Here is a 17,602-nt window from a genome sequence, read left to right as displayed (position 1 = left end):
TGGGGCTAAATGATATTTGGAAACCATTCCAAGAATGAAATGTCAAATCACCATGTAGGATGTTTAACTTGGCTATCAGTAAAATGGAAATGTGGAAATTAAATGTATCTTGTATATGAATTAAATGTTTACATAGCGATAAATGTATGTTCGCAATTTGACATTTTCAACTTGCCATAAAGGTTATATGAATAGAACTAAGTGGATAAGTTGGCTTACTTGCTAAAGGTGAAATGGTCAAATTAGAAATTTAGCAACGTGTAGAAATAATACTAGTAGATGGTTGTAACGTAGTTTAGTTACCTGCCATAGGGAAAGTAGTTTATAATAGGTCTGTATTTTCATTTTGAGAGACTGCTAAGTTTGAACTTGGAAACTTAAATGGTAATGGAGTTAAGTTGACTTTAGTGGATTAGACATTTTTGAGCTTTTGTGGAATGGTAAGCTGATACTGTTGCTGTTGCAAGGCTTGTGCTGGGATGTTTTAAAGGGGAATTAAGCCAGAAGTTCAAATTTGTTTCTTTTCTATGAGATACAAACAATGGAAGGGAAAACATGGGGTTATGTTCAATTCAGTGAGAATTAGGGACCCGACAAATGCCCAAATGTTTTTTGTTATAAACGTTTTATAAATGTGTTTTGTGTTTTGGTTTGGGTCAAAATGTTTTAATAAGTTGAACATTTAAATATAGGTATGATCGGAGTCAGACTACCATAAAATTTTATGACTGTTGCCAAAATTTTATTGGAAAATATTTTTTGGCAAACATTTTTGCAAAATATTTTGTCACCACTTAAATTACTTTATGTTAGAATGTTTTTGCAGCATGTGTTCAAAATATTTTTGAATGTTAGTCAAATGTGACCCTTTATAAAGGCCTACCCCTTATTATATAACCCAATATTTTAAAATATCCGAGCTGTAAAATGCTTTGCTGGGGATTTGGTTCTTGTAATAAATTTGGCAAAACAGCTTGTGATACTTGTGCAAATCAATTTCTTTTTTCACACTTCTACAACTTCAGTGGATCAGAAAATGATTCTTGAAATTGAACCTGCTGTGAACCCTGATACTAGTTCTTATTGGTTGGAGTATTCGGCTTTCTTGCAAATTATGGTAAAATCATTTCAGCCTCGCTTCGAGAAGCCATACTGAAGTTTCAGCTTTAAAATGATTCAGATTGATTTTAACAGCGTGAGTGGCTTCATTTGTTCATGTAGTTTACATTTATCTAGAATGGTGGGCACTGTTTAGAATTACTAACCCTGGAGCAAAACTCTCAGACAGCACATATAGAAAATCTATCAATGAGGACAATGTTGTTTTTGAGTCCGTTTTAGAAAAACAGTTTTGATGGAATTTTAAAGTGGAAGTTATTACTTAATACTGACATAGAAAATTGGAAATCCATACTTATACTACTTGAAAATTCTTTGTGGTTTCGTAGCCATTACAAGTACTAGTAGTATAATTTGTGTTATCAAGATTGCCTAGGTCAAAATATGTTGATTTCGGTATTATTTTGTGATGAATTGCAGTTATGATTTCTAGATATTTGTAAATGGATAGAAGGTTAAATGAAGGTCAAGAAAAATTGACAATGACCTCGGCTAAATATTTTGATTGCTGTTGATATTGTGATAAATTGAAGTTATGATTTTCTAGATATTTGTTTAAAATTTCATATATAAATGGATAGAAAAGAAGGTAAATTGAAGGTCAAAAAAATTGACAATGACCCTGATGACCTAGTCTATATGTTTATTGCTGGTATAATTTTGTAATAAATTGTAGTTATGATTTATATAGATAGTGAGATATTAAAAATTGCATTAAATGGATGGAAGGCAAATTGAAGGTCAAGAAAAGTTGACGATGCCATGACTAAATATGTTGATTGCTCGTATTATATTATGATGAATTGTAGTTACTAGAGTTAATACCCGTATGCGTAAATGATTATTAAGCTCGATATGCCCGTATGCATAACAGCAACATAGCCGGAGCCCACATTACCTTTGACCTCTGTTTGATGACCTTTGACCTTGGATGACATAAATTAATTAACTTTGATGACCATTGATTGATTGATTGATTGATTGATTGATTGATTGATTTATTTATTTGGATGACCTTTGACCGCAGATGACATTACTTATTTACCGATAACTAATTAAATCAATTAATTTATATAGTTACTTGTGTCTTCATTTAATGGGTTAATATAAAACCCACAGTGGAAGACATTGGTTTTATAGCAAGAGTTGGTATATTGTGCAAGGCCTATACATGTATCAGCATGATCAGAGCATATATCATCAGAGCTATTTATAGATTAACAGAGAGGGCATTCAGGGTGCCATGCCATGGTTACTGTGGATTTTGGATAAAACAAAAAAGAAACTAGAGCAACTGTGCCCTTTGCAAGGGCACGAGGTAAGTTAGGCGGATGATTGTGACGATCTGATAAAGCAGCAATAGGCCTACTGTGCTGGATAGTATTAATTTTAATAAGACTGTTTCATTAATTGCCATTTTAATATACCTTGATCGTGGAAAGCTGGTATTTTGAAAACTTGACCTTTGACCCCTTAATGACCTTAAATGAATTTCAAAATATTTAAAACATGTTAAGAATGTCATAAGGATCATTGCATTTAAATTTCAGCTCAATTGAAGCATTTTGAAAACTTGACCTTTGACCCCTTTATTGCCCCTTAATGACCTGAAATGAATTTTAAATTATTTTCAACATGTTTAGAATGTCATAAGGCTAATTGCATTTAAATTTCAGCTCAATCAGGGCATTTTGGAAAACTTGACCTTTGACCCCTTCATGACCCCTTAATGACCTTAAATAAATCTTAAAATGTTTTTTAAATGTTTAGAATGTCATAAGGATCATTGCATATAAATTTCAGCTCAATTGGAGCATTTTAAAAACTTGACCTTTGACCCCTTTATGACCCCTTAATGACATTAAATGAATCTTAAATTTTTTTTTAATGTTTAGAATGTCATAAGGATCATTGCATTTAAATTTCAGCTCAATTGGAGCATTTTGAAAAACTTGACCTTTGACCCCTTTATGGCCCCTTAATGACCTTAAATAAATTTAAACATGTTTTAAACATGGTTAGAATGTCATAAGGATCATTGCATTTAAATTTCAGCTCAATCGGAGCATTTTCGGTTAAAATGACCTTATTTGACCCTGTGACCCCTGGATGACCTCGGACGTTAAACAAATCCATAACTTTTGTAGCCAGCTACCCAATACTGCTTGTGACTGAGTTTGGTCGAAATCCGATCAAGGATGTGGGAGTAGTAGCAAATTGTGAGAAAGAAGAAGAAGAGGAAAGAAAGAAATGGCAAGAAAAAAATAAGTTAGGCTGCACGCCTAACTTAATCACATTTTCACCGATTTTGAGCCCAATTCTTTACCGATCTCAACCAAATGTGACCTCTGCATTCCCCTCACATCAAGGATTCCACCCACAGAGTTACAGCCCAATCAGACCAAGTTTAAAATTTGACCTTCGACCTCCGATTTTGACCGAAGGTAGCTTATGACACTCACCATATTTTTCTCCATCCCCTGTGCGAATTTGGCGAGACTCGGATCAAAACTGACGGAGCCTTTTGCATAAAATTTGACCTTTGACCTTCGACCTCCCGATTTCAATCGAAGGTAGCTTAGGACACTCCCCATATTTTGCTTGATCTCCCATATGAATTACAGCCCAATCGGACCAAGTTTAAAATTTGACCTTTGCCCTTCGACCTCCGATTTCAACCGAAGGTAGCGTAGGACACTCCCCATATTTTCCTTGATCTCCCATATAGCCCAAAATTTGACCTTTGACCTTCGACCACCGATTTCAATCGAAAGGACACTCCCCATATTTTCCTTGATCTCCCGTGATAAATGACAGCCCAATCGGACCAAGTTTAAAATTTGACCTTTGACCTTCGACCTCGATTTCGACCGAAGGTAGCTTATGACACTCACCGTATTTTTCTCCATCCCCAGCGAATTTGGCGAGACTCGGATCAAAACTGACGGAGCCTTTTGCATAAAATTTGACCTTTGACCTTCGACCTCCCGATTTCAATCGAAGGTAGCTTAGGACACTCCCCATATTTTGCTTGATCTCCCATATGAATTACAGCCCAATCGGACCAAGTTTAAAATTTGACCTTTGACCTTCGACCTCGATTTCGACCGAAGGTAGCGAGGACACTCCCCATATTTTCCTTGATCTCCCATATAGCCCAAAATTTGACCTTTGACCTTCGATCACCGATTTCAATCGAAAGGACACTCCCCATATTTTCCTTGATCTCCGTGATAAATGACAGCCCAATCGGACCAAGTTTAAAATTTGACCTTTGACCTTCGACCTCGATTTCGACCGAAGGTAGCGAGGACACTCCCCATATTTTCCTTGATCTCCCATATGAATTGCAGCCCAATCGGACCAAGTTTAAAATTTGACCTTTGACCTACGATTTCGGCCGAAGGTAGCTTAGGACACGCCCGTATTTTCCTTGATCTCCCGTATGAATTACAGCCCAATCGGACCAAGTTTAAAATTTGACCTTTGACCTTCGACCTCCGATTTCGACCGAAGGTAGCTTACGACACTCCCGTATTTTTCTGCATCCCCGTATAATTTGGCGAGGCTGGGATCAAAACTGACGGAGCCTTTTACACACATACATACACACATACACGCAACATAAGGCAAATTATAGTAAGATGATGTAGAGAGATATTTCTGAAAATATTGCATAAATTGATTGGAAAGCGAATTGATGGTCAAGAAAAATTAAGAATGTCGTCATCAGTAGATAGCATGCAGGACAGGTCCATCATCAGAAGATAAATGAATACAGCAAGTGTGTGTGGGTATGTACCATAGCTGGGAAGCAATCAATCTACTGGCATGAGTTCATTATACATAGTCAAGAGGCCAGTAATGTGTCAGATTATAAATTCTGGGAAAGTTTCCCAGTTTAGTTTTGTAGCAAAAACCACAAGGGCGTGTTTACATATATACTTTTGTGGTTCTCAACATTTCCAGTGTTTTTATAGGGCACAAAATGCATTTAAGTTGACAATGCACTGAATGCAGATTGCTATCTTAACAAAATAAATGAACACAATACAAGTCAATTGGCTAATAAAGCTGTCAGGTGCTTAAAAAGTTCAATTTATGCCATTGCAAAGAAAGTGCATGGCAGTTCTTTCTATCCATTCATACTCATTGTGCTGCTTTAAAACAAAGGCTCTTGTTATCATTGCCGATAGCCTTGCGAACCATATTTTTCAATAATCATATTTAGCATAAAAATAAAAAGCAAATGACCTTAAAAATATTGCATGTGATTAATCATGCAGGTCTTTATGAATTAATCCCTTTGTAATTATTGTGCATCATTGAGTTTAATCAATTTAATTTGGTAATCGCCACACGAACCGCTGTGTTCAATTTTGATCATTAAGTATGTAATTCCTTTGTAACCAATGTTGCCAAACCTGCGATTTTGTAGCCCAATTGGGGGACTTGAAGATTTTCCTTGTGACTTGTGACAATTTCCTGTCCTATAGAAACCATTTAATGAGTGAAAAGATAATAATAAATCTAATATAATCTTTAAGGAATAAATTGGGTGACTTCAATGTTAGTGCTTGTGACTAAATGGTAGTTTCATGTCCCATAGAAACCAATTTGGTTACGAGAAAAATTGGATGACTTTTCGATGATTTGACCCACGATTCGGGGTGAAAATTTATGGCAACCTTGTTTGTAACATGTGATGAAGTTGTAGGGGAAATGAGGATGCCAATAAGGAGATATCTGGTGGGGTTGTCATTCCATGTTTATTAATTAATTCGATTAATTAAGAAGAGAGTGAGATAATTAAACAGCTGTGTCAATCTTTAGTTACGATTACAAGTACAAGGCTAGGGTTGACAGGGAGTTGTCTGGCTGGCTGCACCACAGTTCCAATATCTGTGGCTGCACACAGTTTACACCACGATAAAGTCTGAATTCAATTGTGACCTCAGATATGAACACTATCAGGAAGTTATCAGTGGCAGTGCAAGGGGGGCAATTGCCACCCAAATTTTTTTCTTTCCCCCAGTTTCCCCCCACTTTTGAGGCAACTCCCAAAATCACGTAAATTTCCACATTTTGCGCAAAATTTGTCAATTTTGCCCCCTTAAAATGCACTGTTCCCCCCAATGCCCCCCCCCCCCAAAAAAAATCCTGGCGCTGCCACTGGAAGTCATCTTCATGGTAGTAAGGCAACGACCTTAATGGTTATCCAGTGGATACACTGAAAAGCATGATTTGATTCAATTGACTCTTTATACTTAGCAAAAGACAAGTTTTGACAGCAAAGTCCAATTGAATTCAATGATCATGTTCCTATTCAACATGAGCAACTGTAACATTGTATCCCTGGTTGTATAATGTACTTGGCTATAATTCTATAGCAAATAAGTCAAAATCAAACTTTTCCCTAGTGTAAACAAGGTATAATGTTGAATTGAATTCAATGATGCTCCTATTCCTAAGCAACATCTCACAGCACGCATCTGGATTCTGGAAGTCACAGTCGAATAGCAACTGTACCGTACCTGTTTATACTGTAACATGGCACAGAAATCGATAGTGGAGAAGTCAAAATCAAGTTGTGACTTTTTCCTAGACATCACTGATCACTTGCAGCTTCAGAGGAAAAAAAGTTGGGCTCGCCATTCAAATCTCAGACAGATATACCTAGAGACAAAGTTTTATGTTGCACTGCTCTAAAGCTTTTGCTCAGGAGTTTGTTTATCCATTTCGAAACCGAGTCCTCCTTGCAGCACACATATAGCTATCTAACATAATAGCATCGCATCACAATATGCAAAGGAGACAATACGCTTATGGGACGATATTCACATTGTTATTAGGTTTGATATGCTTGTTCTAGATGTAGAGCACCAACATATGACCCGCTCACCTACTTTGTATAATTTGTAAGCTGATTAGTGCCATATTTTACAGAAAATCTTATCACCAGCCATACCACCTGTACATCCTAGATACAAAAAATTGCAGCTGCTCATATTTGTACCCCTCGGCGAAAATTTCCGCATATCAGCGGACCTTCCATAATTTCTAGTATGGAACGTATAACGCAAGAATTGTTCTCTCTTCCATAATCAAGATAATATATAATAAAATGAATAATAAACTTGTTAGCCATGGTTGATTTAATATATATTTAGCCCAAAAGAAACAAGTTGTTTTATTGATCGAGAATATCGAGTTAGCTAAGCTTGGCATATCAACTTCAGCATGTTCAGTAAGCTTATTGAGGGGTAAATAGTAGGTCATTGATCGGACCAGTGTTGGTCAATTCAGGCTTTGTGTCTAATATCTTGTTCAAGAGTGAAATTGTGGAATGAAATGAGAGTATAATTTAGTTATCATGCTTGTGTAATTCTCTCATCAATATCTTGCTATTCGAATGTCATTGGGTATTTGTTGTAATTGACACAATTTTTTACGTCTGATTAGGCTGATACTAAAGTAAGGACAGAACAGGTTCGGAGGTCAAACAACCTGTGAAATTCACACAATATGAGTGCGAATTTTCGAGACCTGTGACAAGTTAATCATTTTAATAAAGTGTAAAGTCACCTTAACAAAGAATTAAATAATGGAACATTCTATTTTTGATGAAAGGTCCATTCACCTTTAAATTAAGTAATGGAACATAATATAGGAATTTGACAGGCCCATATGCAGGATTTAGTTGGGTGCTGGCCTTTCAAAAAGTGGACCTTCGCAAATAGAGGTGCATTTGTGCAGATTTTTTGTAAAAAGTGGACTTAAAACCCACCAAAAAATTGCCCTTTTTTGTTTGACTTTTTGAACCACTTGCTTACTTTACTTAAGTGTCTTTTAACTATAACAGCATGCCATATCCTTCTGTCCTACATGGCCATCCCCAAATCCAAAACATCCAGTCCAGTGGCCATCCCCAAATCCAAAACATCCAGTCCAGTGTCCTGTTTCAAAACATCCACACATAATGTTAGAGGGAGGGGGTCTTACCAGGTTTTCTGTTTCCATGTTTTGGTGTCCAGTGGATGTCCAATTGAACCATTTATCACCTAAAATGTGGACCTTTGTTAATTTTCTCCTACTTTAGAACCTAAAATGTGGACTTGCCCCCACTGCTTTCGGCCTGGAAGTTAAGCATGTTCAAGATGTTGTGGTTGTCTGTCCTCCTTTTCTGCATTAAAAAACATGTGGGAGTTCATTCATTCCATTCATTCATTATCACTTGCTTATTTCGGGCGATTACAATCATTTATTAGCAATCTCAAGTGCACAAGTTCATCTGAAAAATGCTCTAGGCTCTACTGAGAAAACACAGGAGGAAGAAAGAGTCTAGAAAACAAAAAGTTCAAATCAATGGCAGACAAAGCCAATAATACCCACCCATAACATCCTTTGTTTTAAGAAGTCATAGTGTAGCTATTGTATTGTGTGGTTCATTTACATCGCAGACAGGATCTTCAATTTCTTGTTTTTTGGCACATAACTCAATCAATTCTATTTATAACAGACATTTGGAATCAGTACAGATATTATTGGATCATGTTGTTATAGAAGTAATATGGATCTGTGCCAGTTAGCTTGATTGTGCGATGATATCATAGCACTTCCAAGTTCAAAAATGTTTCCAGGGCTTCCCTTTCACCATTTTGGACTATTGTACATCATATTGCTTCATGTTTGAACTTGTGAGATGCGCAGGATTGCAATGCCGGCTATGTGTTATATAAACCATATGTTTAGCTCTTCAATTTTTTTCTTGGCATTTGTAAAGCTTAAAATAACATTTTATCACATCGGACTTGGTGAACATTGGTACACTCATCATTAAAAGGAAAGTTTGCCGAAGGCAAATGCAGAAATGGATAGATTTGAGATTGTTGTAGTTATTTTAAAGATCTTTACATTGTATGTGATTTCTCATCAAACTTGAATAACATTCACAATATGGATCAGTGCAGCATAAATAATTCACTATATTAGAAAACCTACTGAACTACAAAGAGGGTTGAAATCGATGACAATCACATTTTTAGTCTGTAAGGGAAAAGGAAACAAACTGTGTCATTGACCTTGAAAACATTATACATCCAGTTAGCTGGAATGGATTTAAGTTGCAATTGCAGTTTATACTTCTTCTTTGTTCCATTATCAAGAACACTGTGCTTTTCACATTCTAAGAACTATATCGTACGCGGCACACAGGTATTTTGCTGCAGTCTTCATAATAAAGTTGAAAGAAACCCAAACTGTTTTGGAGAATTGCTGCCTAAAGTAACATCTGCAGACCTAAAGAAATGTTACACCAGGCTAGTGTAACAACAGGGTAGTATTTCTGTGCAAGACAGAAGTGCAAGTCAGAAGTACATCTGAAGTATGATGTACTAATGTCCAGTTGGAGGCAGGGAATATTGATATATGTGTGTTCTTGTGTCCATCTTCACCTGTAGAAAAATCTCAAAAACCTGCTGATTGACTTTATATATGCCTCTAAATGAGTGTTTTTTGGCGAAAGAGACTAAAGGTTGACACCCACCACAAAAACATTAAAATAGGTTGGTACTGTATTACAATAATACTTGTTTGTACAGCCAACTGTATCATTAGTATAGTTGCTCAAACTCCAAATCATGTGAAAGGCACCTGCCTTTTGTCTCCTTCCTAAAAAAGCACTTATTTAGAGGCGTACTCTTTGTAGATGGAATTCTACGGTGTGAGGCAGCTATGCTTTGTACATTCATCATAACTGCATGGCACTAACAGAATAACATGATATATCATGAGATGATACTCAAGCACACAAAGCATTATTAATGGATAATTGTAAAAATATTACAATATGGCAGCTATTACCCTTTGTCTATCTGTCATTCCATACTCACAAGACAAAGTCAGTTGGGTATACGGCAGCTATTACCATTTGTCTGCATCTTTCATTCCACAAGACAAAGTCAGTTGGGTATTGCCTTGTGAGTCACTTTTCAAGAGAAAAAAAGCTTCCTAGATATGATCGTTAAAAAGGGGTCATCATCACCGCAGCACACTCACTCATGGACCTTGTCACTGTGTTCTTTATTGCAGGAAGTTTGAAGTCATCAGTTAGCAGTCATACAATGTAACCGTACAGGATACCGACATTAAGTAGAGGGTGATTAGACGTGCGATTGTGTTCTTACTTGGCTAGAGCTGTGATTCAAACTGTGGATATTCAGGTGAGGCAACTTGTTACATTATAGGATTGATACAGATTGTTACAGTGATATTATGCAAATTTGAGGGAACAATTCGAATACTATTCGAATACTATCGAATACCACTTGATATGCTTGGATCTTGAATGATAATATTCTCAGATAGCTAAGATTGTATAGGAATTTCTACACTTGTCAGGTAAGTCAACATGTTAGTTAATTGTTTTCAGCAATAAACTTGAATCAAAGATTGTGTTACTAGCAGAATATAAAGACCTCACTCACAGAAAGTAACTTGGCTGTTATAAATACGCCTACAGCTTGAGAACTATTTCTTATTCAAAATATGTTACAAACATAGACAGATGCCTTATTTACATGCATTTTGATATCATAGGTACAGGTGCCCAGTTTTGTTCAATATTAATAACACAGCAGTGTTTATTTAAAGAAAAAGGCATGAATTTGAAAGTTGCACTTGCAGTGATCAATGTGTAGTAAACGCAAGCATTGTGGCATGTAAAACCTGCCATTATCTTTGCACTGAATTCAGATCAATGCAATTTGGTGCCAAAATAAAAATGGGCACTTGTCACCTTCAAACTTACACTGAGATCACAATACTCAAGTTATAACAAGTGATATATCAAAATTACTGTGATTACATTTTCTTTCTGCTGGGTTTTTCCAATACCAAATAAGATTAATACTAAGTTTTGAAGACTTGGGCATATTATTTTAACGGCAAAGTTACATTTTGTGAGGATGTTTCTTGCTGCTAGGTGAAACCTTGGCAGATAGTGCTGTCTTACTTGAATCATCATTTCTGGTTGGATATGATTTTATATTTTAAAAACATCAGGTGAGTTGGGTTGTTACATGCATAAATCCATGGCATACGTCAAGGCTTCGTGATTTGCCCATTTTCAAAAAGTGAAGACAAGGTATTGGCCACAATCGACTCAAGCTCACACATTGAGGACTCGGCACAACACTGCATTATCTCCATTTACTCCTCGGGATAATGTTGTGTATAAATACAATCATGCTTATGAATAACATTTTACCCAGCCAATCTGATGGAGGTACGGCAGAGTTGCACTGAGTCCTTGATATGTTGAATATAGGATGCAGTCATTTATCTGCATGCAGTATACACTTGTCTCATGAATGAAACTAATGAAAGTGTAGATTAACTGTGTGCAATCAACTTGCTATCTTTGCTGGAAGTTACAGCCAGATGAAATCAGATGAATTATGGATTATTAAATGGAAAGAAATTCAACAACAAAGGTCTTGGTATGGATTGTACATCCAAGATACAGGTATGAATTGTTTAGGGACATTCCCAGGAGACATTATGTCATGTTATTCTGTGCTGTAATGATTTGCTGTAAATGTTGAGACTTTCATCACATAAACTGAAATGGATCTTTAACAATCGTAGAGGACCTATGCATCATTCTCTTGAGGAATTTTAGGAACTGTTAGGATCACTCTCCCTATAATAGTTTGAGGAGAGCTATGATCACTCTCACTCTCCATAATACTCAAGTATGTGTATGTTGTAAGTATTTAATGCTGTGGATTTTCCAGGATTTAGATCAATCTGATCAAAGCTAGAGGATTCGCACCAGCTTACAGATGGATGTGCTATGTGTGAAATGCTTAATTAGGACTTGCGTCATCACAAATCTAGTAATCACAAAGCTTGTCCAGGTGGTGATCTTTGTTCTCTGATCAACTTTTGCTGAACTTTAGGGGTAGCCTTCTTCATTGCCATTTTTTGTGACAGTGATAGGCATGTAGTACGTCTTATTCAGCTTATGATGTAGCTCTGGCGGGAGCTCTGGTACTCCCTTTGCTTTTCAGTATTTCAATGTTTAATTGTTATGTGATTGCCCTGATTGGATTCATCAAGCTAAGTTGACAGTTGTGAAATTGAAATACAGTAGCAATCGGTAACAGAAAAAAAACATATGAAAGCTAATAACTTTGCAACCAAGCAAGTTTACGCTAGGGATAATAAAAATTCCTTTAAAAAGGAATGGGCACCCAATGGGAGCTATGATGTGATGTGCTGAAATGTAACCGTTTGGGTAACATTTTTTCTTCTTTAAAACAAGCAGATTGTTTTTAAATAGAAGGTATGAAGATTTTAGTAATAGTGCATTTGGTTAAAGGGTAAGTTGATGATAATAATTCAATTTTCAAAATTGCCTCCTTTGGGCTGATTAGATCAGAATATCTCACACATAGGGATAGCATATCTCATTCAGTTACGCATGAACCAGACTTCTGCTTTGCTTCTCATCACTTCTCAGTGCTATATAGATGCATTTTCGTTAAATGACATTGAACTTCACCAATTGCCCGTAGATTATACCATATCAATCGGACATGGCAATCAAGATTTCAAATAACCTTCAGGTGTTAATCCATGTAATTAAATCAAAGGAAAGATGTGACAGAATCTTACTTTGCATGAACAGACCTATGCAATCTGATGACCTGTGGGTGTGATGTCTTTCCTGTTGGCATGAATCACACCAAGACAACGATTGCAAACTAGGTAATAAAGTAACATCTTGAAAGATTTGTTTTTTGACCACTCTCTTGCTGATATATCTGCAACTCTAAGGAAGGTTAGCTTCATGCATAGATCACAGATTCTAGAGCAATGGTTTATGGTTAACTAGTTAAGTGATATTGACTCATTGCCTTAAAGATTGAAAATAATTTGGAGGATCAAGTTTCACTAAAAATGGTTTACTTCTTAAGACTATTACCTAACGACTTGAACAATTGCATCTTACATATATGCGGCTCTAATTAAGAACATTACCGTTTTAGGCTTAAACGGCTTGAGTGACTCAAATTAAGACGTACATGTGTGGCTCTCTGTACTCGGGACTGACAGGCTGATATCCTTCCTCTACGCGACAGAGCATGCCATGGTTCCTTTAGCCAATTCCCAGGGGCGTAGCAAGCAGGTGGACAGGGTGGACAAAGTCCATGGGCTCAACGGTTCATGGACCCCGAGCAAAAGTGAAAATTAAATAAGGGGGGAAAGAGAAAAGGGAGTGGGCTGATAAGGGAGTTTATTAAAGGGCCTGCTGCACTGCTCCTTGTCCAGGCTCTTGCTATGCCCCTACCAATTCCCAATCGGAAAGAGCGGGATTTTGAATTGAATCTATGGCTGTAGCCTGTTGTTAAACAGGAAGCCCGGCTTGGCCAGTTCACCACAGAAGAACTGACTTACACCTGTTACTTTGATGACAGACAGAACAGAAATTACATGGCTAAATTTTAACCTTCACTAATTCCCTAAGGAACTTGAACCAAAAGTGGGGCTTCCACTTGAAATTCAAATTGAGACTTGCTTCCCTCTCCTCCTTCAGAGTCAATACCTTTATAGCAAGTGTACTGTACTAGCAGAAGTGGTCCTATCCTGTGGGTCCTCCAGGAAAGTTCAGAATTGAACATGGATCAGGTGAAGCAAGCACAAGCACACTTAATAATGCATCTCAACTTGAAATATAGCCCTTGACTCTACTTATAAGACATGAAATTCAACTTTGGTAATTCAGTTACAAAAATATAAAAAGTCTAGTCTACCATGTTAAATTTTCTTGAAATGTTATTTTATTCATAACCAGAAGTTGGTTTCTGACAAGAACTTGCCAATAATCGCTAAGCGCCATATTAGCTTCACTTTATTTCAAAGAAGATTAGCTACCAATGTATTTCAGCACTATTAATTACATTACTAGCCTGTCTTATACGAAAATTAATGCACACCCACGATGTAGTTAGCATCCTTGTCTGTTCTCTAGCACACAGTGCCATCCATCCAGCCTTACCCTGACACTGCTGCATCATATTGATACACATACATTGTACCTTGTGCCAATAAAAGCGTAAAAAATGTAGCCGAGATATGTGCATGCACTTGTAATGTTGGAGTGAAGAGTGAGGGAGAATTATTTATTCTTACCAACAAAATATTTAATTTTGTTTATTCCAAAGGTTTTCATTAAAACTGCCATTGTAAGGTAAGACTAATCTAGAGCCAATATGATCGCATTTAAAGGAATGAAATGTTTGACTTAATACACATAAGAAGGAACCATATGTTTTGCCCACTGTCAATATCAGCACAATGACATTGTGTCATCATATCAAAATAGACACAACATAATTTATAGTGTACATTTATAAAGAAGTACTGTATAAGTGGTTATTTTCAAGTAGCAGTTATTTTCGTGAATTGGAGTGAGAGAGACACATTTTGGGATTGTTATTTTCATGATTGCCTAGTCTTGCCCTATACTTGCAATACATTTATACATGTATTCGCGAGGTGTTAATTTCGCGGATGGCACTCCATTCGCGAAATCTGCGAAAATAAAACCCTCGCAAAAATTACCACTTATACAGTAGGTGAAACTTGTTCAGTTCACAGAGAGAATGAAGAAGAAAAGTGGCTGGGAATGAGCAAAATAAAGAAACCTGGATATGAGGTTGGTGCTCTTGTGCAGGCTGCATATCATGAATGAAATATCCATTCTCACACTTGCTAAGTCAAATAAAGACAAATAAACATGTACACTTAAATACCCTGTCCATTCACACAGACACATCTCCCAGTCACATAGAAAAAGAGACTAGTTCACTTTATGACACAAGATCATTGTGATGATATTGACAGTAGGCAAAACATACAATGTATAGTCCCTTCTATCAATGTGCATGTGTAAGTCAAGCCACCGCCTTCCTAAAAATAGGATCCTCTATAAGTCTTATCTTACAATAGGAGTTTTTAAATGAAAATGTTTGAAATGAACAAAGTCAGTATTTACTGATTAAAATAAATGAATGAATGAATGAATAAATCGTTTCTGTCACTTTTCACCACAACATTACTATTGCATGCACATAAATCTCTGCTACAATTTATAAGCCCTTTATAACATAGCCACAAGATGTCTAGGTCCCGGGTCTAGGTATCAATATGATCGTGCAGCAGTGCCAAGGCAAGGCTAGATGGATGGAGGATTAATGAAAACGTTTGCAAATTCAAAGTGATAAAAAAAAGTTAAATGTAATAAATTAAATTTGCAAAAACTTGATACAATACAATATACAGTATTGGCAACTATCTATTTTGAAGTTTTCTATTTGTATCGGATACAATGATCTACTTTGAGCATGGGATATGACTTCACCCTGAAGGTAGGAAGACTGATTCTAGCTTTTCACTCAGGCACCAAGCTAAAATGTACATCCCCAGGTATCAAACACAGATCTAGACTGGCCTGGATGTATGTATGCAGCCTCAAAGTGTATATTTGTGCGTCTTGTACACAAAGACAGGCCACTACATGATATTTAGTCAACATAGTGACAAACGAGTGGGCTGAATCATGGCTGCTGGCTGAAAATGAGACGCTTTTTGTAGACTTGGTGAAATTTCGTACCAGTCCTATTAAAGGGGTGGATGATGTGCGAGTTCTCTTTCATACCTATAGATGTGGTGACAGCAATGTTTATAAACGGATGTAAGCAAATCGCGAAGCAACTAGTCCGTGGATATGGTTTTAGGGAACTGTACATGATCAATTCACTGTTCAATAGCCTTAATGCCAAATATTTGATTTGGTGAGAGTTTTAAAAGTAAAATGTTCTCACCAAAACATGATGCACGCCAGGTAAAGAACAATGAAAACTGTGGAGCAGATGTGTGGTATGACGTTGCATGTCACCTCATCTATTCGCTGCCGTAGTGCACGTTAGTAACCATTCGTTATTGGTTCAAGCCTGGGCTCATACACCTGTTCCAAATTATGATATGCCATAGGCTTTCTGTTGTGATCATTCTGAGAAGTGGTTCGTAACAAAGAAAGCGTGAGCCAGTTGACCTAGCAACAGTCATATTCCAACGTGGACTACACCAGCGAATACTTTGTGTTCTGATACCTTCTGCTAGGAATTAATGTGACAAACATCGTTACAACCTAATACCTATAGATGTCAATATTCCATTATCCTGTAGTGTGCCAGGTGGTGGTCGCATTGCATTCTCTAAATTCAGTAAATTTTCATCGTCAACCGTGTAATTGAATGGGATTATTTCGAAATTTTAAAACGCTTGAAATATCACAAACAAATAGGCCTATGTTAATAAATAATATAAATACATGCTAAAACCGTTGGGGTTCGATAATGAACCCCACAAAACTAACTGAGTATATGGAAAATGCCATACGGCCGGGCGGTTTCACAAGTTGCCGGCTCTATCATGCCATTCGCCGCCTGTAGTGTGCCTTGATCTGTGGCTCAGTTGGTTAGAGAGGTGCGCTAGTATAATGAAGGTCTCCAGTGCGAATCCGGCCAGATGCTTTTTTTTTGTCCAATGTTTACATGCGCTGGGCTGCTGGCTGCTCTGAGTAAAGATTAATATACAATTTGTTAAAGACTAACTATATCATAAATTTCAACAACAATTTGAATCATAGCCATGCACTTTTGAGAAGTAACGTGATACATGTATATAATCATAATGGCTTAGAGAGTATATGCAATGAATATCAAGTGTTATGCGCAACATGCCACAATTATGCTCATTTTATTTTATCATATTTTTAGCCCTAAAATTACCTGTCAAATAAGACCCAATACAATAATCCCAGTGCTATCAAAATTCCAATTTTCTTAGGGAAAAAATGAAGATGAATGTTCTCAGGTAACATTTCAGGCATAAATTGTTCTCCCCATGCAGTTTTACATTACCAGGAGACACGATGGCTGTATACTATTTTCTTACAGCACAATGAAGCTCATCAAAATTTCAAAGTAATCTATACAGAATGCATTAGGCCTATATTTATCCTTCACCTGAAGGAGAATACTAACCCCACGGAGGAGAGGATGCAGCAGAATGCTTTTGTGAGGCGATAGATAGAAATAAATAAATAAATAAAATAAAGAATTTCTGCACCTGTTATAGCTTTTGGGATGAAAATACAAAATGTCATGATGATGAGAATGTCTGATGTAAATAAATGCTGACATTTGTATCCTTAATACAAGGGCACAGGTGCATTATAATGTAAGCATACTGTTTGGCTTATCAATGAGTAGTTTGCTTTTGTCGTAAATCCGTCTGAAACCGAAACTTGTCTTTCTTATTTAGTTGATTTGTTAGAGCAGCGATCTATATAGAAATTTCTGCAAGAAATGGTTGCAGCCTGTATGTTATTTTCAAATATTTGCCGTAAGTT

The 17,602-nt window shown here is 36.7% G+C and overlaps 1 protein-coding gene across 1 annotated transcript in view; it reads left to right on the top strand.

Annotated features, from left to right (window-relative positions):
- LOC140151095 (transmembrane protein 198-like) overlaps positions 1-17,602 on the top strand; it is a 108,611-nt gene that overhangs the window by 29,386 nt on the left and 61,623 nt on the right. The window contains 1 exon segment of the mRNA XM_072173310.1: positions 10,210-10,340. The gene's annotated coding sequence lies outside the window, so the exon portion shown is untranslated.

Source organism: Amphiura filiformis, chromosome 4, assembly GCF_039555335.1.
Source record: "Amphiura filiformis chromosome 4, Afil_fr2py, whole genome shotgun sequence".
Classification (NCBI taxonomy): Eukaryota; Metazoa; Echinodermata; class Ophiuroidea; order Amphilepidida; family Amphiuridae; genus Amphiura; species Amphiura filiformis.
The sequence above is the reverse complement of the archived record's forward strand: the minus strand, read 5'-3'. Positions and strand labels throughout refer to the sequence as shown.